This window comes from Nyctereutes procyonoides, unplaced genomic scaffold (assembly GCF_905146905.1).
Source record: "Nyctereutes procyonoides isolate TBG_1078 unplaced genomic scaffold, NYPRO_anot_genome, whole genome shotgun sequence".
Taxonomy (NCBI): Eukaryota; Metazoa; Chordata; class Mammalia; order Carnivora; family Canidae; genus Nyctereutes; species Nyctereutes procyonoides.
This window is the reverse complement of record NW_026575159.1, coordinates 40,645,194-40,669,546: the sequence shown is the minus strand read 5'-3', so window position 1 is coordinate 40,669,546 and position 24,353 is coordinate 40,645,194.

Genomic DNA, 24,353 nt, shown 5'->3' with positions numbered 1-24,353 from the left:
GGAGGGCATTGCAGAGGTCAAATGGAACATCGATCAAGTGGGCAGAAAAATTGCCTTTTTTCTTCTTCTTTCCTCTTATCCTAAGAGTCCATAAGGGAATGTGGTATATGAATTATAGTTTGATCTATAGTTCAAGCCCAAGATATTTTCTTGTTTCAAATTTCTGTGTTGTTTTGGGTAATGAACCTGGAAATTGGATTTCTTGTGTGCCAATAAAAAAATTGTACCAATATGAACATCTCAAATAATTCTAGACTTAAGATGTTTTTTTTTTAATTTTAATGCATCCACATAGTTCCAACTTAATAAAGTCTAATATATAGTGACTCTTTCATCAGATTTTACAAAGGTATTGGTTTTTTTATAGAAACATACCAAATTTTCATTTTTACGTGAAATTAAATGTAGTGCTATATGTATAGATTTTTCTCTCTCCCTTCCTGTCCTTTATCACACTAGTGACAGTCTATCATATATTTCAAAGTGATCAATTTTCTTTTTAATTGGTATCCTTAGTTCAAATGAGGAAGAATCATGGTCAGAAGGATGCATTCTCATGTGCAAAACACTAAGATTCAAATTAAGTAAGAAAATGTCAGTACGACTTTACATAAAAACTGAGATGTTTCATTTTCATAAATTCATTTCATAAACCTACTAAATACATAGATTCAGATGTTTTGATCATGAAAGTCTCTTCCACATTTTATAATGATAATAAAGACACTCATTTTATAAATAAAAGAGATATGTATCCTGAAGTTAGATAGAAAAGGAAAGCCTTTTGAACAAGGCTTTGGTAGAATATTTATGATATGAAACATTTGTGTTGCTTCTAATGTTTGCATAACTATTTAGTCAATAATCATTTACTAAGTGCCTACTCTGTAGCTAGGTGTTAACCCCTTGGGGATACAAAAACATTAACTTAGTTGCCAAGTAATTTACATATATTTGAGGAGGAAACAACTTGTGCACAAAATGTAAAATAACATTGACATTTTTTTTTCAAAAATGTTCATAAGAGAATAATTTGTTCAATGTCAAATGAGTGGTCCTCACAAAAACACTGTCATGATGTTAGAAAGATGCCTGCGTGGCACCTGGGTGGCTCAGTGGCTGAGTGTCTGCTTTTGCTTCAGGGCGTGATCCCGGGGTCCTAGGATCAAGTCCCACATCAGGCCCCCCTCGCAGAGCCTACTTCTCCCTCTGCCTATATCCCTGGCTCTCTCTGTGCTTCTCATGAATAAATAAATAAAATCTTAAAAAAAGAAGAAAAAGAAAGAAAAAAAAAGAAAAAGAAAGACAAAGAAAGAAAGAAAAAGAAAGAAAGAAAGAAAGAAAGAAAGAAAGAAAGAAAGAAAGAAAGAAAGAAAGAAAGAGGGATCCCTGGGTGGCGCAGCGGTTTGGCGCCTGCCTTTGGCCCAGGGCGCGATCCTGGAGACTCGGGATCAAATCCCACGTCAGGCTCCCGGTGCATGGACCCTGCTTCTCCCTCTGCCTGTGTTTCTGCCTCTCTCTCTCTCTCTCTCTCTGTGTGACTATCATAAATAAATAAATTAAAAGAAAATTTAAAGAAAGAAAGAAAGAAAAAGAGAAAGAAAGAAATCTAGACTGGTCAAGGAAATTTTAAGGTCGCTGCGGAAAGGGCTTTAACAATGAATAACATTTAGAAAGTTATTGGGATCTGGGAAGGAGTTGCAGAGAGTAGCTATAATAGAAACAAAGACACAGAAGTGGGATATTCGTAGCTTGTTTAGGCCAATAGAACTGCAGGAGAAATTTCATACAGCAGATATGTTTGAAAGTCTATTGAGCCAGATAGTAAAGAAGCTTAACTTGGTGCATAAATGTTTAAACTTTATGAAATATGCAAATGTTCTTGCTAGAGGGAGTTTTATTTCACAGAACTTTATGCTCATTTTTTTTCCCAATGGTATGTAAAGTCTTTCTACTTTTTTTTTCCTTCCTATCTACTAGCATCGATTAATCTGAAATTAATAAAAGCTAATTTTTATGGATACTACCCTGAAAGTTAACTCTAATTTTGCGAGAAAGCTACCATGTGAAAGTATTTGAGAATGTTCACTTTACAATTATGATATGAATTACAATAGACCGGAGTACTTATAAAGGTTTCTTGGGTAGAGATAGATACTGGACGTTAAAGGGTTTATTGAGTGACTATGTCAGGCTTCAGGAACAACAGACCTGATAACATATGCACCCTGCTTCTCAGGAGTTCCCAATCTAGTGGACAAGGCACTGCTGTATATACTACAGTAATTGACAGGTGTCCCATAAATAGGACATATGACAGTGACCCCTTTTGTCAATAAACATGTTTTGGAAAAGCAGTAGGAGCTGACCTTGGGTTGAAACATGGATGTTAACAGTATTTGAGAGAGGAAAATACCAGGAAGAATTTGGAGACATGTTCCCATTGTAAATACGTAGGCATTCTCATATAGCCTTGGGGTCAATACAAGAAGCCTTCCTTTCAACTCACCTTGAATCATTGAATTTAACCTGGAAAAAGAAATAATATGAAGAAGGCTTTATTTTTGAAATATGTATGGAAAATGGGAGAAGAGAAATAGTAAATCGTAAAATTACCTAAAAGTTGCCTTACTGTACAGATAAAGGTCATATTCTTTCTTGTGTGATCCTTTTAGGCATCAATATTATACTGGCTTTTTCTATATGGATGAAAAGTAAAGGCAGGAAAAATACCAGTAAATTCCCAACATGATTAAAGTACAAAAACTTTTAATCTATACGTTAGAAAAAACTAAGGCTGCTGCCTGGCTCCTGCTAACTTTCCCAGAGACCGTTTCTAAACTTACAAAGTTACCCTTGAAAAAGCTCCTTCTTCTACCCTCACTCTACCTGGAAATATAAATGGAAGGTACTGTCTTATACAATCTGCCTCCCTGGTCATAGTGATTGGTTTAAAAGCATGCACGTGACTAAGCCTGGACAAACTGACCTCTTTCCCAATACATTTCCAGTATTTTTTTTTTAACATTTATTTATTTGAAGAGGAGGTGGGGCAGAGGGAGAGGATGAGAAAGAGAATCCCCAGCAGACTTTACGCTCAGCACGAGCCAGACGCAGGGCTCCATCTCACGACCCTGAGATTATGACCTGAGCTGAAATCAAGAGTTGGACACTTAACTGACTGAGCCACCCAGGTGCCCCCTCTTCTAGTAGAAGAAGAAAGAAGCTGAGACAGAGACCTCTTACATTCTCAATAGGTCGTGCTGCTATAGTACAAGCCCAAAACACGGACTGCCAGTTCTGAGCTTCCTATCATTGCTTCAGAAGACGATGGTAATAGTTTTGAAGTTATATATTAGTATCACATAAAACTTTAGGATTTGACATACTAATGCCTTATTATTTTCTGTGCATAAATTCAGTCATACATTGAACAAATATTTATTCAGCAACTATTATGGTCAATAGGTACATTTGTAGGTGTACATGGGATATATAGAATGAGATTCACTTCATGACTTAAAAGTCTTTTTTTTTTTTTTTTTTTGCTTAAATACTCTTAGGAATAGTGGTTACTTTTCAATCCTCCACTGTGACAGCACTTTAGCACTTTAGGCTCTGTTCATATTCTCTATGAACCACAACTTGCGTTATAAGAAAGGAACACCATATCAACCATTTAGGTTCTTACAGAATTATCTTGTGTCATTTTACACGAATGAGTGTGTTTACACATTACTGGACAAGAATGTAAATAGCTAGCTATGTCAATAGGTAACATCAGCTCTGAACAAGGGAGCCCATCCTGTGTACATTGCAGTAAACTGTATTTAATTCTTTCACTTATATTAAAGTGATAGACTATTAATTATCAATGTTACAAAAATATCTCTGATTTATAGGGCAAAAGCAATCTCTGATTATTCTTTTTTTGTAAAGATTTTATTTTGTTTTTTATTATTTATTCATGAGGGAGAGAGAAAGAGAGAGAAGCAGAGACACAGGCAGAGGGAGAAGCAGGCTCCATGGAGCCTGATGCGGGACTCGATGCCGGGATACCAGGATCACGTCCTGGGCCGAAAGCAGGCTCTAAACCTATGAGCCACCCAGGGATCGTTTTCTGATTATTCTTACAGGATAGTTTACTTGGTAGCCACCAGCCCATTACTTTAAAACTTGTATTAACACAAATCAGGAGAAAAAAGTAAAAAAAAGGTCTCATGATTTTCTTTTCTCTTGCAGCCATAATAAGGATGAAACATTTGTCAATAAGCATGAATTGTCAGCATGATTTGTACATGGCAGTTTTAATGGATGAAAATGGAAAAGTAAAACACATTAATCCTAAATAAGTACGTAAATGCAAATTTTGCAATTTCCTCTATTCATCCATGATTTGATATAGATGTAAGGACATATAATTTGTGATATTGGGTGGTACCTTTTGGGGGGTGGGGGCTAATACTTAACAAAAATCCTTATTGACCTTGGAAGCTCAAAAGCTAGAGAGCCAGAAAATGCCAGCAAGCTCCTATGTGGTCAAGATCATCCCAATTGCAGAAGGATGCCAACTCCCGCCACCCCTGTGGTGTGGGTTGTGATGTTCCTCTATATCTTTCCTTTAATTAGAATAAACAAAACAAATATGAACTGCTTGTGATGTGCACTGTAGGAACAAAGCACATTAAGGACATCAGTGTGCTCCATAAAAGAATTAGAGCAATGATGTTTATGGGGGTGACTGGCATCAAACAGATCAAAATTTTTATTTAGGGATGTGCTTAAAAACAAATACATTATAAAAAGAAAAATAGAGCATCTTTATGTGTATATTACAGTGATGCTACTGTCATAATAAAATTATTGCATATTTTGTGACTTTCTATTTACTCAGAAATGTACAAATGTAAATGCGACAGTCACTGCTGGTTGACCCAGTCTTTTTTTTGCCTATCAAAGCTTTGTTCTCAGTCTCATAAAGGGCAAAAGCAGTCAAGCTTAGAAGTTTGTCCATATCTTTCACAGCTGTCAGAAGGGGAAAAAGTTAAGTTCTGCTCAAGAATAATGATGTCCTTATAGACTCACTTATATTTATGTTTATTAAAGTAGTACATATATATAGTAATTCATCAAATAGTATAAAGGACTTATGAAGAAAGAAGTAGTATGGAAGCACAATCTTATTTACCTTAAGTCTTACCTTCTAGATTTTATTTTTGTTACTGGCTATATCCATAATTCCATTAAATGTCCTCATACTTATATTGCTAATTCATCTCCTGTATACTACATATTCATGAAAAAAAGAGAAGGTATCTTATTTATGCAAACTTCTTCCTCTAATTCTCCAGATTTTAGATACTTATACTACAATTTTAACTAAAGTTTTATGATGGCTTCTGTAACTTTATTTATTTATTTTACACACACTTTTAAAAATTTTTAGTTCCAATATAGTTAACATACAGTGTTATATTATTTTCAGGTGTACAGTATAGTGATTCAACAATTCCATATATCACCCAGTGCACATCACAACAAACACACTCCTTAATCTCCATCACCTATTTCACCCATCCCCCACCTGCTTCCCTTAGGTGTGTATTCCATTGACTTAGCGTTTTTATATTTTTGGGGTAAATACCCAGTAGTGTGATTCCTAGGTCATAAGGCAGTTCTATTTTTTTTTTAATTTTTTGAGAAAACTCCATACTGTTTTCCATAGTGACTGCACCAGTTTGCATTCCCACCAATAGGGTACGAGGGTTCCTTTTTCTCCATATTCTTGCCAACACTTATTGTTTCTCGTGTTCTTGATTTTAGCCATTCTGACAGGTATGAGGTGATATCTCATCGTGGTTTTGATTTGCATTTGCCTGATGCTGAATAATGCTGAACATCTTTTCATGTGTCTGTTGGCCATCTGGATGTCTTCTTGGGAGAGCTGTCTGTTCATGTCATCTGCCCATTTTTAAAAATTGGGTTATTTGTTTTTTGGTTCTTTATATAGTTTGGATACTAACCCTTCATCAGACATAGCATTTGCAAATATCTTCTCCCACTCAGCTTCTGTAACTTTAAGTACACTTAGAACTCCACTTCCTATTCCATCAACTACAAACAGTAAGTATTTCTTGTCACCCCACTTTTTTTAAAAAAGAGAAAAATAGCTACAAATTTTGTTGTTGCTTCAAAATGTTTGTGATCCCTAAAGATTTTTATTTTTTTTAATGACTTTAATTTTTCCCCCATTTTTATATGCATTTACTGGTGCAGCAACTCTAGTAAATTTCTGGAGCAGCAGCATAATTATTTAAAGCTTAAAAATCTAAAGAAAGCCATCTTCATCAGAAAATCATACCTCCTCTTTTTTTAAACATTAGGAGATCTAACTGTTAAATGTGTTGTTACAATGGATAGAGGCCTAGCAAAATTGCTGCAATTTAAGTACATCATGTATGATGTCAAAGGGTACTGAAACATAGAGACATTGTTCAACATCCCCCTGAATTATGTTACTCATTTGCCTGAGATTCAAAACCAAATATCTTGACTTCCTCTTTTGTTTATTTTGACTTAATAAAAGTTAAAGTTAAGTCAACTTAACTGCCACATAAAATTGGAAATAGGAAAAAAAAATTGAACGATAGAGTAAGTGAAATTCTTTCTTCTAAACTCAGCTCAAGAACCTGGAGAGAGTTACATGTCTTTTGGCCAAAGTTTCAGCATTCTAAATAGCAACTATATTGCATTAAAGCTTCTCTATGCCTGTGTGATATGATTCAAGGAATTGCCACGAATAATAATAAAATGATAGGTAGAATACCTTGCAGTCCATCTCCATAGGGGGTGGGATGGGCAGCTGAGAAACAAAAAGTTATCTCTCAGTATATACTAAAGAAATTTCTTTGTTTGCATTGTGCAGCAGTGTGAGTGATGACTATGTAAAATACTGAAAGAATAATACTGTCTCGTTCTAAGATCACAAAGAAGGGTTAGTACTGATTTGCTGAGTGACCTTGGCAGAGAACCTAAATCCCCCATGTAAGTGCTTCTACAGGTCCCTATCTTGACAAGGAGTTGCCGCAACTTATTCCCTTTATTTATTCACTTTATATTCTTTTCATCCTGTTTTTCTGCATTAGAAAAGAACAGGTTTAAATGCTTTTAAGCATTTCATTCATGCTGTACTTCAAGCTCTGCACTCTCTCTCTCTCTGTGTGTTACTATCATAAATTAAAAAAAAATTAAAAAAAATCATCACTTGAATTGAGAATAACTTGATAGATTGGTGAGAGTAAGTCAGTTGTTACCATAAATTTAGGAGTGAGCATTACCTATGGATCAGTGATATATCATCTCAGAGGAAAAAAAAACAGCAAAAAAACAAAGGCAAATATTTGGAATAAAGTTGACATTAGTTGACCGTTAATGGATTAATAATTATAATAAAATAACAAAGATAGTTATTAAACTTGTAGATACTTGTAGGTATTTTCTGATTGGCTAATTTAATTTAAAAAGAAAAACAGGAACAGGACTTGGGATATATAAATTTCTATCCTACAGATAGCATTTATTTTTAATTGACTTACAGAAACCACTCAAGTTTTTTTCTGTTTCATGTTCCCTTACTGGCAAAAATGATATGATAATAATACTTTTCCCAGGATTGGCTCCAGGAGTAAAAACATGTAATAATTATGAAGACTCGTTAAAATGACCATTGATAGTAGATGATGCACATTTCTATCCACTTCTTTAGTAGTTGTTTATATATCAAATACCATTAGTTTATGGATAAGCTTACTTTAAAAAGTTTGGCCTTAATTTATATATCCATATGTATTTAATATAATCTAGATTTTCAACTATATACAAAACATTGCAGACAAATCAGCAATTATAGATTGCCAATTATTTTAAAAAGAAAATTTGGGTCATATTGCTGAAGGCATCTCAAGTCATTCTTAAAATGGGCCATTTCCTCATTTAACTTAATGGGAAAGATTATGACATTTTACTTTCCAGGTGTGATTTGATGCCTTCAGACATCTCTCTGTTAACATTAAATTAAATTGTTCCTATGGATGCAATTAACTCATCTGGTTAATAGCAAGGAACTCATTATTATATAGATAGACTAAGAATCCAGTTTCCTTTCCCTTCTTCCTGTGATTTCTTTTTACTTTCCAAATGTTAATCCCAATGAGCATGAAAAGTCATTCACTTTTCCTAGGAAAAGTTTGTTCTGCAAGGCTATCATCCCCAAGTGATGATTTTTAAAGCAGTGATTTTCTTTTTTCTTTTTTTAAAAAATTTTTTATTTATTTTGAGAGAGAAAGAGACAGAGACAGAGAATCTCAAGCAGACTCCATTTAAGCATGGAGCCAACTCAGGGCTTTATCATAAGACCTAAAGATCATGACCTGAGCTGAAATCAAGAGTTGGATGCTTAGATGACTAAGCCACCCAGGCACTCCTAAGTTACTGATTTTCATTAGCAGGTTGGAAGTGGATCATCTGTCTCTTCCAAGTCCGATTTGTCTCTGGAGTAGACAGAGAGTAAATGCTTTATGTAAACTCATTGTCTCATCTCCTAACTCTATTGAGTACAGCAAATTTAAGTTTTACTTCATCCAGAGGATCTTAAATCTTCCAACATTCAAAGTTAGCACTTTTTTATGTATTACATTCTGTTACCTCATTTTAAGAAACTTTGTGATTCTAGTCAATAATGTTAATGTTCTTGTGCCCTCCAAAAAGTAGATAAACATTGGCCAGATGCATACCATAGCTGAAACCAAAGCTGGATATTGCAAGACAATCATTCTCCAAATCATTCTAAAACCTTAAGCTATGTGTTCCATCCTACTCCATCTGAGACTCCATCTAAGACTGAAAGATCTTCACCCTTTTTAGAAGTTAGAATGGATAGTTGGATTCTGTAAAGCTTTTCCTTCTGAAATTTTATGATAAAGTGAAGTAGAATACATACAGATTAAAAGTATATACTCTAGAACCAGGGGACTTAGGTTAGAACCTCAGTTCTGCCACCCCAAGCTTCAGGCAAGATACCACATCTGGGGATCCCTGGGTGGCGCAGCGGTTTGGCGCCTGCCTTTGGCCCAGGGCGCGATCCTGGAGGCCTGGGATCGAATCCCACATCGGGCTCCCGGTGCATGGAGCCTGCTTCTCCCTCTGCCTGTGTCTCTGCCTCTCTCTCTCTCTCTCTCTCTCTTTCTCTCTCTCTCTCTCTCCCTCTCTGTGACTATCATAAATAAATTAAAAAAAAATAAAAAAAAAGATACCACATCTGGTGTCTATAGTATTCTCATCATAAAATGTGGATCTATTCATAGGCTGTGTAGTGGACAAACTCTAAAAGTCATCCTCTGTGGTATCCAACTCCCGGTGTTCATATCTTTGTGTAATTACCTCTCCTGGTGTGTGGGCAGAATCCGTGATTTGCTTCTAACCAATAGAACATGGCAAAGGTGATGAATATCATTTCATGTATATACATACATACAATTACATGTATATAGACATGTAATTCCTACAAGATAAGATCTCTGCAGAGAATTACTCCTTTGCAGACTTTAAAGAATCAGAGAGTCATGTTAGTAAACCCACAAAGCAAGGATGGCTTTTAGGAGTTCAGGCCTCTAGAAGCTGAGAGCCACTCACATGAAGCTTGGGTTCTCAGTCTTACAAATGCATAGGGAAAAACTGTCATCAGACTGAATAAGCTTGGAAGAAAAGTCTTTTCTAGTCAACCTCCAGGTGAGAGTACAGCCTTGCTAATACCTTGATTACAGTCTTGTGAGATCCCAAGTGTAGGATCAGCTAACCAAAACTCAAACCCCTGAACCACAATGACTGTGATATAAGAACTGTGTGTGTTTTAAGCTACAGAATCTGTGGTAATGTGTTACATGGGAATAAAAAACCAATATAACTGTGAACATATATACTCTTTTGTCCAATACAAAACATATAGTGTATACTCAATAAATATCTGAAAGTGTTTTCAATATGTGGTAAAGTTTTTTTTAGTTCAGTCCAGATAATATCATGTACAGATAGAAGATTCGTTTTTTTAAAGATTTTATTTATTTCTGAGACACACACACACACTCACACACACACACACAGAGAGAGAGAGAGAGAGAGAGAGAGAGAGAGAGAGAGGCAGAGACGCAGGCAGAGGTAGAAGCAGGCTCCACGCAGGGAGCCCGACGTGGGACTTGATCCTGGGTCTCCAGGATCATGCCCTGGGTTGAGGGTGGCACTAACTGCTGAGCCACCAGGGCTGCCGAAAGATTCATTTTTTAAAAGATGCAAATACTAATATTTCATTGCATACATGTAATAATGAGAATGTTATACCCTTAACAAAACTAGTCAGAAGCCACTTAAGGGACAATATTACAAAACTATATTTGCAATATTGAGAGGTAAGTTTACACACACACACACGTGCATATATATTACATATGTCATTGCTTTAATCCACATATATATGTGTACATCACATATATATGCACATTATGTTTTCTTACACATTATGTAGTAGACACAATATGTATGTGTGTGGGGGGTGTGCATTTGATTGTTTTGTTTTTGTTTCTTTTTTTTTTTTGTTGTTCTTTTTCTTACTTCTAGACTGAGGTAGTGGCTCTCACTTGTGATTGTAACTGTAGCACGGCAGTGACATAGTACCTGGTGGGTAAAAGACAGAAAATACTTTCTAAATTATTGACCTCAAAAAAAGATGCATTTATACAGTTTAGTTAGGAGACACTTACTGAACAACGGTTATGATCTAGGACATGTGATACAAACTGAGGCTATATATAGATTCAATAGGACTCTGATCACTAAAATTTGTTGTCTAAAAATAGAATTAGATATGCATAAGCAAGCATTTACCACATATTAAGTACTAATAGATATATTAAAGATGAGAATGCAGAATTAAGTGGGCCAATTTCCTGGTTGTTTGGGTCACTTAAAGCATTGTAGAAATGAGGATATACATGAAAAGGAGAAATTCACAGATTGAAGATATTGAGAGAGAAGATTTTTCCCCCTTCTTAAGAAGACAAAGATCAGAAACTTCACTGGCAAAGGGTCTGACAAGTGTATTGGACAAGCCACCATCATTGGGATGGGCAGCTCCCTGGTACTCTTCTCATATAGAAGAAAGGGAAAGTAAGGAAATACCAGCCACAGCCTCACACATGCAAATGCATCAGTTTTTGACCTGAAAATTGGGACTTTGTCCAGTTTGCATCAAAGTTGCTTTTTTGTTTTTAGAAAAAAAATTCAAGATTTTTTTCTTGCTTCTTTAATTTTGCTCTGCCTTCTAATCATTGTGTTACTCTTAAACTTAACTACCAAATCATTTCTGAGGGCAATAAATGGATATCTTCAAGCCCTCACAACTGTTTTCTGTCATTTTCTCTGGAAGGTGACTAGTTCTTTACTTTAAATTGTTCAAATCCTTTCTCTCAATTACCCTGCCCCCTCAAAATTGCCATTGAACATTTTCAAATTCCTCATCATGTTGTGAATTTTAGTTGATATGATATTATATCTCTTTGTGGTTTAGCTTGTCAATAGTTATGGGATATGAATTATCCAAATGTCCAAATAGAATGAAGGGTATAGAGCCACAGTAGATAGGAAAAGATATTTGAGCTGCAATGTGATATACTGGCTCAGTGATTAGACTAAGTGATTACAATAAGGCCAGAATTTTATTGATTTATTTTTGGCTATTTTTTAAAAAAAATCAATTATATATATATGTATATATGTGTATTAGATCCATGTATGTAGTTTATATTTATTCAAGGTGTTTGTGTCTCCCTCTCTCTTTCACACATACACACACACACTCTCCAGGCCTTAACAGCGTTACATTGCTCACTGTCCTTGAAAAGATAAATGGATAACTTAGAACATAATTATACATACTCACTGGTGTAATGAAGAGAATTAGGAAATGTGTACACAATAGCAGTGCAGGAGAGAGGAATCATAATTGGCAACTATTAATCTAATAGACAGAAAAAGAGATGGCTGGAATAATTAACACATGCCACACAGTGATCGTTTATGATAAGGATGACTGAAAAGACAGCAGCATTACTTAGATTTCCCCATTGGCAAAGAAAGCCAGAGTAAAAACAAAATGAATCTTTGGCCCGGACAGCAAGCCATCATGTTTACTGAGCTGTGGTGAAAGTAGCCTCTTTAGGAATCCATTTGGTAATTCTCCTTTAACCCTTGCATTTACAACTAAAGAATCACATATTCTTGTTTCTTTCACAAATATGGTCAACCTAAAAAAAAAATTTAAGTTATATTTAAAACAATTTTGACCAGGAAAATGAATGTATCTGGATTGTGGAGGAATTACAATTCAGGACATGCCAACTATGACAAACCACAGGCAAGTCTAGAGAACAAAAAAGAGGAATTTTATTTTATAGGGAAAAAGGAGACCGTTGGGAGGGGCTTAGAATAAAGTTTGGTGGAGGAAAGCGAGAGTTCAAGGTGTTAATAGTTTTGTATTGGCTGACTTGTGGCAGTTTCTCAGTGACTGGGCTATTGATGGGCTGTTGCTGGGCTAGAAGAAAATCTTCCTTTCTTTTGCTGGGGAGGTACAGTAAACTCCCTCCTGGCTGGGAATACAAAATATGCTTCTATGGAAAGTTTGTGCATGAGAGCTCCCTCTTCAGGGATTTGTGACTCCAGTTTAATTGAAGTTTCCCCTTACTAATTTTCACAACAACTTTTAGTTTAGAAAAAATTTATCTCTTGGGCAGCCTGGGTGACTCAGCAGTTTAGCGCTGCCTTTAGCCCAGGACGTGATCCTGGAGATTGGGGATGGAGTCCCACGTTGGGCTCCCTGCATGGAGCCTGCTTCTCCCTCTGTCTGTGTCTCTGCCTCTCTCTCTCTCTCTCTGTGTGTCTTCCATGAATAAATAAATAAAATCTTAAAAAAAATTATCTCTGGATACCATTTGAAGAAATGAAACCGCAATGCATTTAAGAAACTTATGGTTGGGGCACCTGGGTGGCTCAGTCAGTTAAGCCAGTCCCACTGTTGATTTCAGCTCAGGGTGGTGAGATCAGTCCTGCCCCAGGCTCCAAACTCAATGGGAAGACTGCTTGAGATTCTCTCTCTCTCTCTTTCCCTCAGACCCTCCATCGCACTCACACACTCTCTCTCTAAAATTAAAAAGAAAAGAAAAAAATGAAAAAAGAAACATTGTTATTTACTCTTTTGGTTTTGGCCTAAAATATGTGTCTCATCAAAAATGTCACTAGAAGTTATTTTAAATGCTATGGACAAATCATGCATCACTCATCATTAATGGGGAGATTGAATCTATTCACATAGTGTATAAATGGGTCATAAAATAGACATTGCTAAAAAGGCCTTATATGGCTGGGATAATGGCCATTTTCTTATCATTTTGACATCCTTTCTATGTATAAGTAGATAATCATAATCTATTGAAAATCAGGACATTTTTGAATTGTATTTTGTTCCAGTTTATTATTTTAAGTAAGAATTGAATGTATAATGAAAAATAGGAGACAGGCTTGAGAAAAAACATTTTTTAGAGGGCTTTAATATCATGAAAAAATAATCTATATGAATCATTAAGTGAGGAATAGTCAAATCTATCTTCAAAACTCCACTGCCTTTTACATTTTTTCTTAGGTAATATTGAAATGCCTAATGGCTACCATGGGTATTTCCCATTATGTCCTCATGTTGTCTATAGTATTTTGTTTCCAAGAATCAATTTATGAACATTGAAAACCAGGAATATTAAGTTAAAAAAAAGTTCAATTTTGTTATCTGAAAACAACTTTTAATTTGTATCTTGTCAAGAAATAGACAGCATGATACATTATGATTTTTTGTAAATATTTGGTTACATAATAATGTAAAATTCAAACAGAGCAAGTACTATTAGTTGTTTTGAAATTTCTATCTATCTTTGGTTCCACCACTAATCACAAACTATTTTACAAGAGAAATTAAAAAAGGCCATCCAAAAGTAGGATACTCCTCATTTTTTGAGTTGAAATATATCTACTTTGGTAACGTTTATTGTTGTTTTCTTGTAACTCCTCACCAATTTATTTATGTGTTTGGCTTGTCTTGAAGTTAACAGCTGTGCTTTTGTCCTACCAGCCTCAGTAACCCCTTTCTTGGATTCTTTACTCTTAAAACCTCTTTTCCAGATTGTTTGCTTCATCTCCATGGATGATTAAATATTGCATTAAATCTGTGCAATAAAAATAAAATGGATACATTAAATATGCTTGTACATTTTATTTGATCACTTTCCCATTAAAAAAAAAGGACTACTGGATTAAGTTCAAGCACTTTATTTCTCACAGGAAGTGAAACTTTTTGTTTATATTCTCCATACTCATCAGCATGAATGCTTTTTTCTAGATACCCTGTATTACGTGCTGTTTTTGTTTATAAAATCCATTGATTTCAGCTTCCTTTACATAGCTATCCTGTGTTAATCTGTGAAAATTCTACAATTTCCTCAAAGCCTATTCAAATGCCATTGATTCAAACAGACTGTCCTTACTTCACCCCAACACAATGTGACATATTTTTACTCATCTCTCCCTAAGGCAGTTTTCTGTATAATCATTTTGAAACTTTTAATACTTTTTTTTTAATTTCCTTGTTGTTGTTCCCTGTTTTTATTGCCTCTAAGAAAGTCATTATATTCTTTTTTAAAAAAAGAGATATAAACAAGCCTTTCACCACATTAATCCTCAGTTTCTTATCTCTAAAGCAGTAATTATAGTAACAGTTATAATTTATTGAAAATAAAGCTAGATACACTGGTAGATATTTATATATTATCTCTTTTACCCTTTATAAAAATCCTATAAAATCTTTACTATTATTTCTGTTTTACAATAATCTTCCCAAAGTTTTGATTCAAGATTGAAACTCAGGTCTTTTTTACTCTAATGTTCCTAATATTAACTACTACGTTACATTTTCCTACCTATACCACAGATTCTAAAGGGAAATGTAAGTTTAATAGTCTATATATTAAATAATTATTTTCATATTGCTTGAAATAGCCAATAAAATTATACAAATTGTCAAATGTTCCTTATACATCATTAAATGTAGTAAACAAATAACCTTTTAAAAGAGTTGTACTATAGTTAATGGGCCCATCAGAGAACTGAGATCACAGCACAAACTGCCAAATCAAAATTTGGAGAGTCAGACATCACTAGAGAGTTGTAACTGAGATTTGCTCATGTGAAACAGAAACCACTGGAGCCATAAACAGGTAGGAACATTCATGTAATTTTGATCAAATGCTGGAGGCTGAGTGTGGACCTGTGTGAAAGTGAAAAACCTCCAGGGGTTGCAGTCTCAGCACCCCTGCCTACACACACACACACACACACACACACACACAATTGTGAGCTTTCCTTAGTTGACCTCCATCAGTTTCTGATGGTAAAGACTGAGCAAGATTCCTTCCTGGACCCAACAGGGACAGGGAAGACTGACCATTATTAAATATACATTAGAGGCTTCTTCATATGAAAAGTGCACTCTTTCTGTTAATGGGACTTACCAAGAACCCAATGCTGAAACCATATCCTAGTTGGGAAAAGATTTCCTTCCCTATTCAAATCCTCCCTAAATTTCCTGAGTTGCCTGAAGATAGGGGGCAGGAGCATAGTTAGCAGGAGACAGGGCTTTAAGATAATAGCCTGCAGCCAGGGAAAGTTAGTAAAGGACAGATAAAATAACAAATATTCATACAACTAGAAGAAGGTCAGAAACACTAGAGAAGGGTACAGTCTTGAAATACTCACTGAAAGAGTGACATTTAATTGAAAGATTATAGAATACTTCCTGTAAAAATGAATAATGGGAAAGCTCACTGAAATGGTGGTTTCAGCAAGGGGAACTCTCGCATCTTCCCCTTGTAGTCAGTTGCAGAACCAACAGGAAGTTGACCTTGCACATGGATACTACTCTACTATTCCAGCTGAAGAAAGAGATTCTTTCCTTACCTCCCTCCCACTCCCCACTCCCTCTGGGCAACATTTTAACTAATGGAAAGCCACTATACTTCAATTTCCCAGTTTACTCCAATGGACATTTAATTTATAATAGCTTTCCCAACTTACACTTTTTCTTATTAAAGTGTATCTTTTCTTCATTCCCTAGCTTGACTCTGATTTTGCTGCAACTTGTTTGTCCCATATTGCAATTCTCTTTAATCCCTGTATAAAGCCATCTTTTGCTGGTAGAATAACTGGAAAATTTTTGTTTTAATTTTGAGACAGAGGGAGAGCAGAGAAGGGGCAGAGAGAGGAGAGAGAATCTTGAGCAGGCTCATGACACCCAGTGTGGAGCCCAACATGAGGTTCCATTTCACAATGCTGAGATCATGACCTGAGATGAAATCACATCAGAGGGTTAACAAACTGAGCCACCCAGGCACCTCAATCACTGGCAGTTTTTATTTTGAAGATTAACATCTCCTTCCCTATGCATTGCCACCACCTCATAAAACTCCAGTGGAATAATAACAGTGGACTACAAGTGAAAAAAAATGCAAGACACAGAATCTCTCTGAAGAGCAATACCTAAGAATCCCACAAGCCAAGAGGAGAGGGGGAACAAAACCCACAAAATTCTAAGCTAGAACTCCAGAGGAATTTTAACATCTGGCACCTAAAAAGAGCAAATATTAAATATAGTTCAGCTTCTAACTAGATTAATGAAAACCTTCATACCAAAAACCTAATTACTTCAGTAATATTATGAATTGATTTTTATAAAATATTCTATCCAATAATAGCGGAACTCACACTCTTATCAAGCTCACATGGAACATCCACCAAGACAGAGCTCATTCTGGGCCATAAAACACATCCTGATAAATTTAAAGAATAAAAATCATACAAAGTATGTGTTGAGACCAGAAGAGAATTAAATAAGAAGTATGTAACTTAAAGGAAAGTCCCCAGATATTTAGGAATTAAAAAACACATTGTGAAATACACCATTGATCAAAGAAGTCTCTAGGGATATTAAATAATATTTAAAACTAAATTAAAATTTAAAAATAAGGCTTATTAATATTTGTAGGATGCTGTGAAATAGTGATTAAGAGAAACTTATGACTGATCTATATATAAGAAAGGAAGAAAAATTAAAAACTTAGATTTCCACCATATAAAATTACAGAAAGATGAACATATTAAATGTAGAATGAGTGAAATTTGAAACAGGAAATCAATAAAGAAAAATCAACAAAACCAAAAGTTGGGTCTTTGAAAAGACTAATAACATTGATAAATCTCTAGCAAAAAATAACATAGAAAAAAGAGAAAGTACACAAATTGTCAATATCAGAAATCTATGAGAAGTGATTTCTATTGGTTCAGTAGACATTAAAAAGATAAAATGGAAATACTATAAACAACTCCATGATCACAGACTTGATAACTTGGATGAAGTGAACCAATTCCTTGAAAGACATTTTTGAAAGTTTCTTAAAAAGTTCAACATAGTCTTAATATTCATCCAGAAATTGTGCTTCAAGGTATATGCCAACTTGCTTAAAGACCTATGTCTGCAGAAAAACCTGCATGAGATAGTTTATAGCAGCTTGCTTAATAACTGAAAAAAATGGGAACCTAGCAAATATTCTCTGATGAACAAATGAACCACAGTACATCGCTACAACGTAATAACAGTCATCTAAAAAATCAATGAAATATCAAATCAACATGAAAAGCACACATGAATCTTAAATGCATATTACTAAGTGGAAAAACCAGGCTGAAAATGTTGCATTCTTTATTACACTTATATGGTATTTTGAAAAAAATGCAAAGATGCAGTTAGTAAAGAAATCAATGGAAGACAGAAGTTTAGGGAGGAGAGAAGTAGTGAATAAATGAAGTACAGAAGATTTTAGGGAGGAGAGAAGTAGGGAATAAGTGAAGTACAGAAGATTTTTTAGAGAAGTTAAATGATTCTGTATGATATTGTATTGGTGGATACATGTTGACAGTATGCATTTGTCAAAACATTAAATTTTAAACAGCAAGAATAAACCTTAATGTACAAACATTTTAAAAATAAATAATTTAGGAGATCAGATGAAACTAGGATGGAAATCAAACTCTGAAAAAAAATCAAATTGTGTTATAAATGTATGAAATAGCCTCATAAAAGTTGAGTGAGGAATAGTTGACCCAAGTAATTTTGGAAATGAGTGTAGCCTGGAAGACTAAAAGTAAGAACTGTACATAAGCACTGTATTCTAGTTGAAAAATTCTGATCCATAATAGATATGTTTTTTTTTAGATATGGGTTTTTGATTCTGAAACCCACTACATGTACTCTGGAAATGAATGTTAAAGTAAATGGATAGTATATGATAAGACCAGGTTCCTCACTATTAGAGTAGGGGATTAAAAACAAAGGGAGAAGGCTGAAATGATCCATGTGGTATTAATTAGGGTTGGAGACATCAATATAAAGACATGCTGGTTCAATATAAATACAGAAGACACACAGGAAAATATTAATAGACAGGTGAATACAAACAGTTCAGCACACACATGTATGTTCTTGTTCTGTCAACTGAGAAGTTCTGATACCGTGTAGCAGTAAACATTCTTTACATCCAGATACTGTTTTCCACCATTCTCTAAGAAAAGAAGATACAGGATATTGAAGAAATAGCATATTTTAGGGCTGGGACAGAAAGTGTACAAGGCAAACTTGGAACATCTTCTAGTGCCAGAAAGTAAGGAAGTGCTAAAAAACAGAGAAGAGAGAAGAGACACAGGTGACAACTAAAAGAGCCCTCAATGGCCACAGCTAGAAAAATGTACAGAAATAAAAACAGTGTTGGATCATAACCGACAGTATAAAATAAACATCCATGAGAACATACTGCTATAAATAAATAATTGACTATCTAAATAGGTGAGACAAGATGAATCTCTTTTGTAGAAAACTTCCAAATAATTTATGTAAATACTGCCCTGAAATAAATAGAATATAATTCCCCACTCTCAAGGCTGGGGGAGTGCATTGTGACTTTTGCCAATGAGTATAGAATGTAAGGGGTCAAATAAATTTACGTGAAGAAACCTATGAAACACTGCCCTAGCCAGGTGAACAAAGCTCAATAGTGATGTCATGAATAGTGTGAATCCTTGATATAACATGATGAAAATGGCACTTTTTCTCTGTGATCTTCCTATCAGAAGAAAAACAGCAACAATATAACTCTAATCAGAAGAAAACAAAATAACACAAACCTAAATTGAGGGACAGTCTATAAAGTGCCTGACCAGTATGTTTCAAAAATGGTTACTGTTCTTAAAAACAAGAAAAGTCTGAAAAACTTTCACAGGCAAGAAGAGCCATAGTGATATAACAACTAACTGTAATTTAACATGATAGGTGAGATTCTGGAACAGAAATGGGTTTTAGTTAAAACTGAGATCATGTGAATAAACTATGGACTATGGATAATGATAATCTATTGATATTGGCTCATAATTGAGAAAATTTATGCTATAAATGTAAGCTATTGAAAATAGGAGAAACTTCATATGAGGTATATGGGTATTCTTTTATCATACTTTCAACTTTTATGTAAATCCAAAAGTATTCTAAATTCAACAGAATATTTTTAAAAGATAGACAAATGATTTGAATAAGCACCTCCCCTGGAAAAATGAATGGATGGCAAAGAAGTATATGCAAAGTTTCTCAAATGTACTGATCATTAAGAAAATATAATTTAAAACACAATGAAAGATTACTACTCACCTACTAAAATGACTAAAATTAAGAAGTATAAACATATCATATGATGGTAAGGATGTGGAAGAGACAGAGCTCTCATATATTGCTGGTGGGATTTAAAATGCATAATTTTGGAAAGCTGTTTGCAAGTCTCTTAGAAATTAATCATTCACTGATTACCTGATCCAACTATCCCATTCCTAAGTATTCATTCTATCTCCTCTTCAATGGTTGTAACCAATATGGGTTAAATGGTAATTTTGGAATCTCTCTCTCTTTGCCTCCCCTATGCAATTTATTTTAAAGATTTACTTTAAATATTTACTTATTTATTTTATAAGGGTGGGAGGGGCAGTGGGAGAGAACCTCAAACAGACTCCTCTCAGAGCCTAGAGCCCAACCCCGGAGTCAGATCCCATAACCCGTGAGATCATGACATGAGCTGAAACCAAGAGTTGATCGCCCAACTGCCTAAGCCACTCAGGTACTCCCCTCCCCTGCACAATTTAAACCATTATGCTACAAGAAGTATTATTGGATACAAATGATTTTATTCCAATACACACATTTTTCTTTCAAAATCAAGTCTGTAATTCCTTCAGGAAAATGTAGATATGTTAAATACAAAGCTAGAGGAAATCTGAGAGATTACTCAGTAAATTACTTTATAATTAGGGGTACTTAGAGAAAAGAATATTTAAATGGTCTCCTAATTCTTCATGTGATGACAGAAAAAAAATAAACATCCACTTCTCTTCTTATACCTTATAGAACTACCACTGGAATTCTATAGTTAATCTATATATTCATCTTTATGCAAAGTATTATTTGATTTCTATGTTTTTGAAATTTTTATATTACATAGCACTATATTTATTGATTTGCAGCTTTATTTTTTCAACCATGTTGAAAAGCACTTTAATGCATTTATTGCATTTAACTAATTTATAGTATTCCATTCGGTTTATAACACAAGTAAGGATAAACTCTAATCCTATATGCAGCTTCGGCTTGCAGACTAGGCTAAAACTGTTATTTTCAGTGGAGGATAGGGAAAGATGGTTAAGAAGTGGAAAGTCAGTACTTGGAAATTACCTCATTTTGGAAACTGATAATGTCCTTTGGTAAACATATAGAGTATTTCCCATTTTTTACATATGCACTAATACATACAACCTTGTTATGCATCTCCTTATTCACATATATAAGATATGTGAAGATATTCCTGGGAATGGAACTTGTTTCATAGATACGTGCTTCTGTAACTTTACTAGATAAAGCCAATTTGGCTTATAGAGAGTTCTTTCCAATTTAAACACACAATAGCAGTGTATCAGATTTTGTGGTTCTTTGTATTGATCAACCCTGGTATAAATCCTACACATGTAAAAGCATAAACAAATGCATAGATGGTTTCACAAATGATAGGCAGACAGATACATACACACATACACACATACATATAGAAATTTGAGGAATCAAATAGCTCCTGAGAAGAAATAATTATAATTCCAATTTCGTATATGTTGATAGCTAATATTTATAGAATTGTGACAAAGTTCCATATAGTATGCTAAGGTTTTACATAACTATTTTAGTTAAATATCATAACAATTTAATGACAAAAACACTATTGGTTTCCCTTATTTATAGATAAGTAAACTGAGGCATACAGAGATTCAATAATTTACTCCAGACCCTAAGTGGTGAGGGGAAAGTCAGTAACATTTCCCTGTTGTTTCAACCCAAAAACCCATGGTCTTAATCACATTTCATTTCTTGGTTGCACTGAAAAAAAAATGGCTAAGTCATCTGAAACATTTTCCATGTAACACTCAACCTAAAAATTGTCAATTCTTAGTCATTCAGTGTTTGGCCATGAAATTTAGGTATCTTGGGGAGTTTATCTTTATTCTATAATAAACCAAAGATTTTAAATTGGAAGGACCAGATGATAGAATTCAATCCTTAAACAATTTTGAAATTTCAAAAAGAAGCAAAGGAAGTAGGGAAGGAAAGAGGACTGAGGAGAAAGAAAGGAAGGAAGGAAAGGAAAAATTTAAATGTGTCAATGTCTATCTTTTGAACTATGTTGAGATATCCTGAACTGTGTTTGTTGTCCAATTAGCTAGGATCAAAGACAAAATAAATTAGAATTAATTTATTAACAATAACAACCTTAAAATGGAATCCAGACTCATTTCACTTAGAATTTTGTTGATGACTGAGATGTGTGGTGTGTGGAATAGTTTCTCTGGATATTGATTTCCTACTGCATAAAACAAGGAGATTGACTTACATTATGCTTCCATTTCTAGTATAAAATCTATGATTTTTTTCCACATATTCTGTTGAATGTGGGGGATGGATAGTAAGAGATTGACACAAAGAATGTTAAGAAAATAAATGGACTAGTGAATCCATAATTATTTTTATGACTACCACAGGGCAAAATGAAGAATCACTGTGATTTTACTCTACAGAAATTGCAATGCTCTCTGCTGTGCTGAGCATTAGGAAAAAAAAAAATTATACAAGTGCCAGTTCCTACATTTACAAATCTATACAGACTAATTAGCAATTAAATGGAAATTTTAATAAATGCTATGAATCAAGCCTAATTGTATATTGTGTCAGCTAGCTCTGATGTGAGAAATGCCATTCCATACTTTTTCTCTATTACTCTGAATAATTGAGAATAAAGTGGGTGTGAATTGCATAACACTTCCTCAGTACTTCAAAAACATCAAGGAAATTCACAACTCTTCTATCACTATGAAAACATTAATCAATTTTACATTTTCATAGATATGAATATGAAACCAAGCAGATGATAAAAATATGTCCTATTCTAAATTATGTCACAGTGAAATGAATACATTCTCACAGAGAACAGAAATTAGGCTTCAAATATAGCATGTTTATGTTCATGCTCCAGGCACCCTAGACTATAGTCCATGTAATAATCATCATTATCATCATCATCATCATCATCATCATCACAGTATAAGAACACAGTTGAACATAATAGATTATCCATTTGTATCCCATTTTGTAAATTATGAGTCACGAAGACATCATTTGATAGGCAAAAGCACAATGATATGCTTTTATATTTAGTTGTTGAATGATGTTCTATGAAAAAGAAATACTATTCCATCTAAAATGATGGTATGATTATACTAATAGTCAATGATTAGTTCTTTTCTTTATGATTCCAAGTATTTTTATTAATAATAAGAATTTCAAAAGAATAAGTTCAGGACATACTGTTTTATAATGCATTTTTTAATTTATTTTTTTTATTTATTTACGATAGTCACACACAGACAGAGAGAGAGAGGCAGAGACACAGGCAGAGGGAGAAGCAGGCTCCATGCACCGGGAGCCTGACGTGGGATTCGATCCCAGGTCTCCAGGATCGCGCCCTGGGCCAAAGGCAGGCGCCAAACCGCTGCGCCACCCAGGGATCCCTTATAATACATTTTAACATAAGAAATAATATGGTGTCATAGATAAAGCTTTATTTTGGAATAAAAAAAGAAAATGTTAAATATAAAACTTTCCAGTTAGGCCCTTAGAGACTTTGAGCAAACCCTGTAACCATTCAGATCTTCATGTCCTCATTGATAAAGAGAGAATAACAACTTGTACCTCAAAAGTAGCAGTAATGATCCTTGAAGTCCTCAAAACAAGTTTTAGATTTTAAGTCACAAAAGTAAAATATTGTTAGCATGCTGATTCCAAAGCTCAATTGGTTAAAATAAGTTGAAGTTCATTTAGTCAGTTAAATCAATGTAGCTTAGTGGGTCAAAGAGGTAGATAGTACATAATAGCAGACATAATTTTTTTCTTTTCTACTGTTATTTTATTTGGGATTATTATTTTTTGGTTAAAATTCTAACACATTGGTCTGTAATAATGCATTTATAAATATTTGGTATAGTTGCGGGTTTCTAAATACACCAGTACAAAGATATCTGCCTATTAACCACACTTTCTGAAATGTTAAAATTAAGCTTGAGACATTCAGTATCTCTAATTGTGAATCCCTGTATATAAATTTGATAATATAGCATGTAAATTGGCCTAAGTAAATTTATAAAATATAGTTCAAACTTTCCAGTATTTATTTTTCTTAGTTTTCATACCACATCCTTTCTATAAAAAGATCTATCTATCTATCTATCTATCTATCTATCTATCTATCTATCATCTATCTATCTCTCTATTTACAATTTTAGAGAGGGGTGCAGAGGGAGAGGGAGAGAAAGAAAATCTCAAGCAGACTTCTTGCTAAGTGTGGAGTCCTATGCAGAGCTGGGCAGGGTTGATCTCCTGACCCTGAGATCATGACCTGAGCTGAAATCAAGAATCAGATTCTTAACTGACTGAGCCACCCAGGTGGCCACCCTTCATACTGCTTCTTTTAAGGCAAATATTTCTGCCATTTTGATGATCTTGATTTGATCTTTTATTA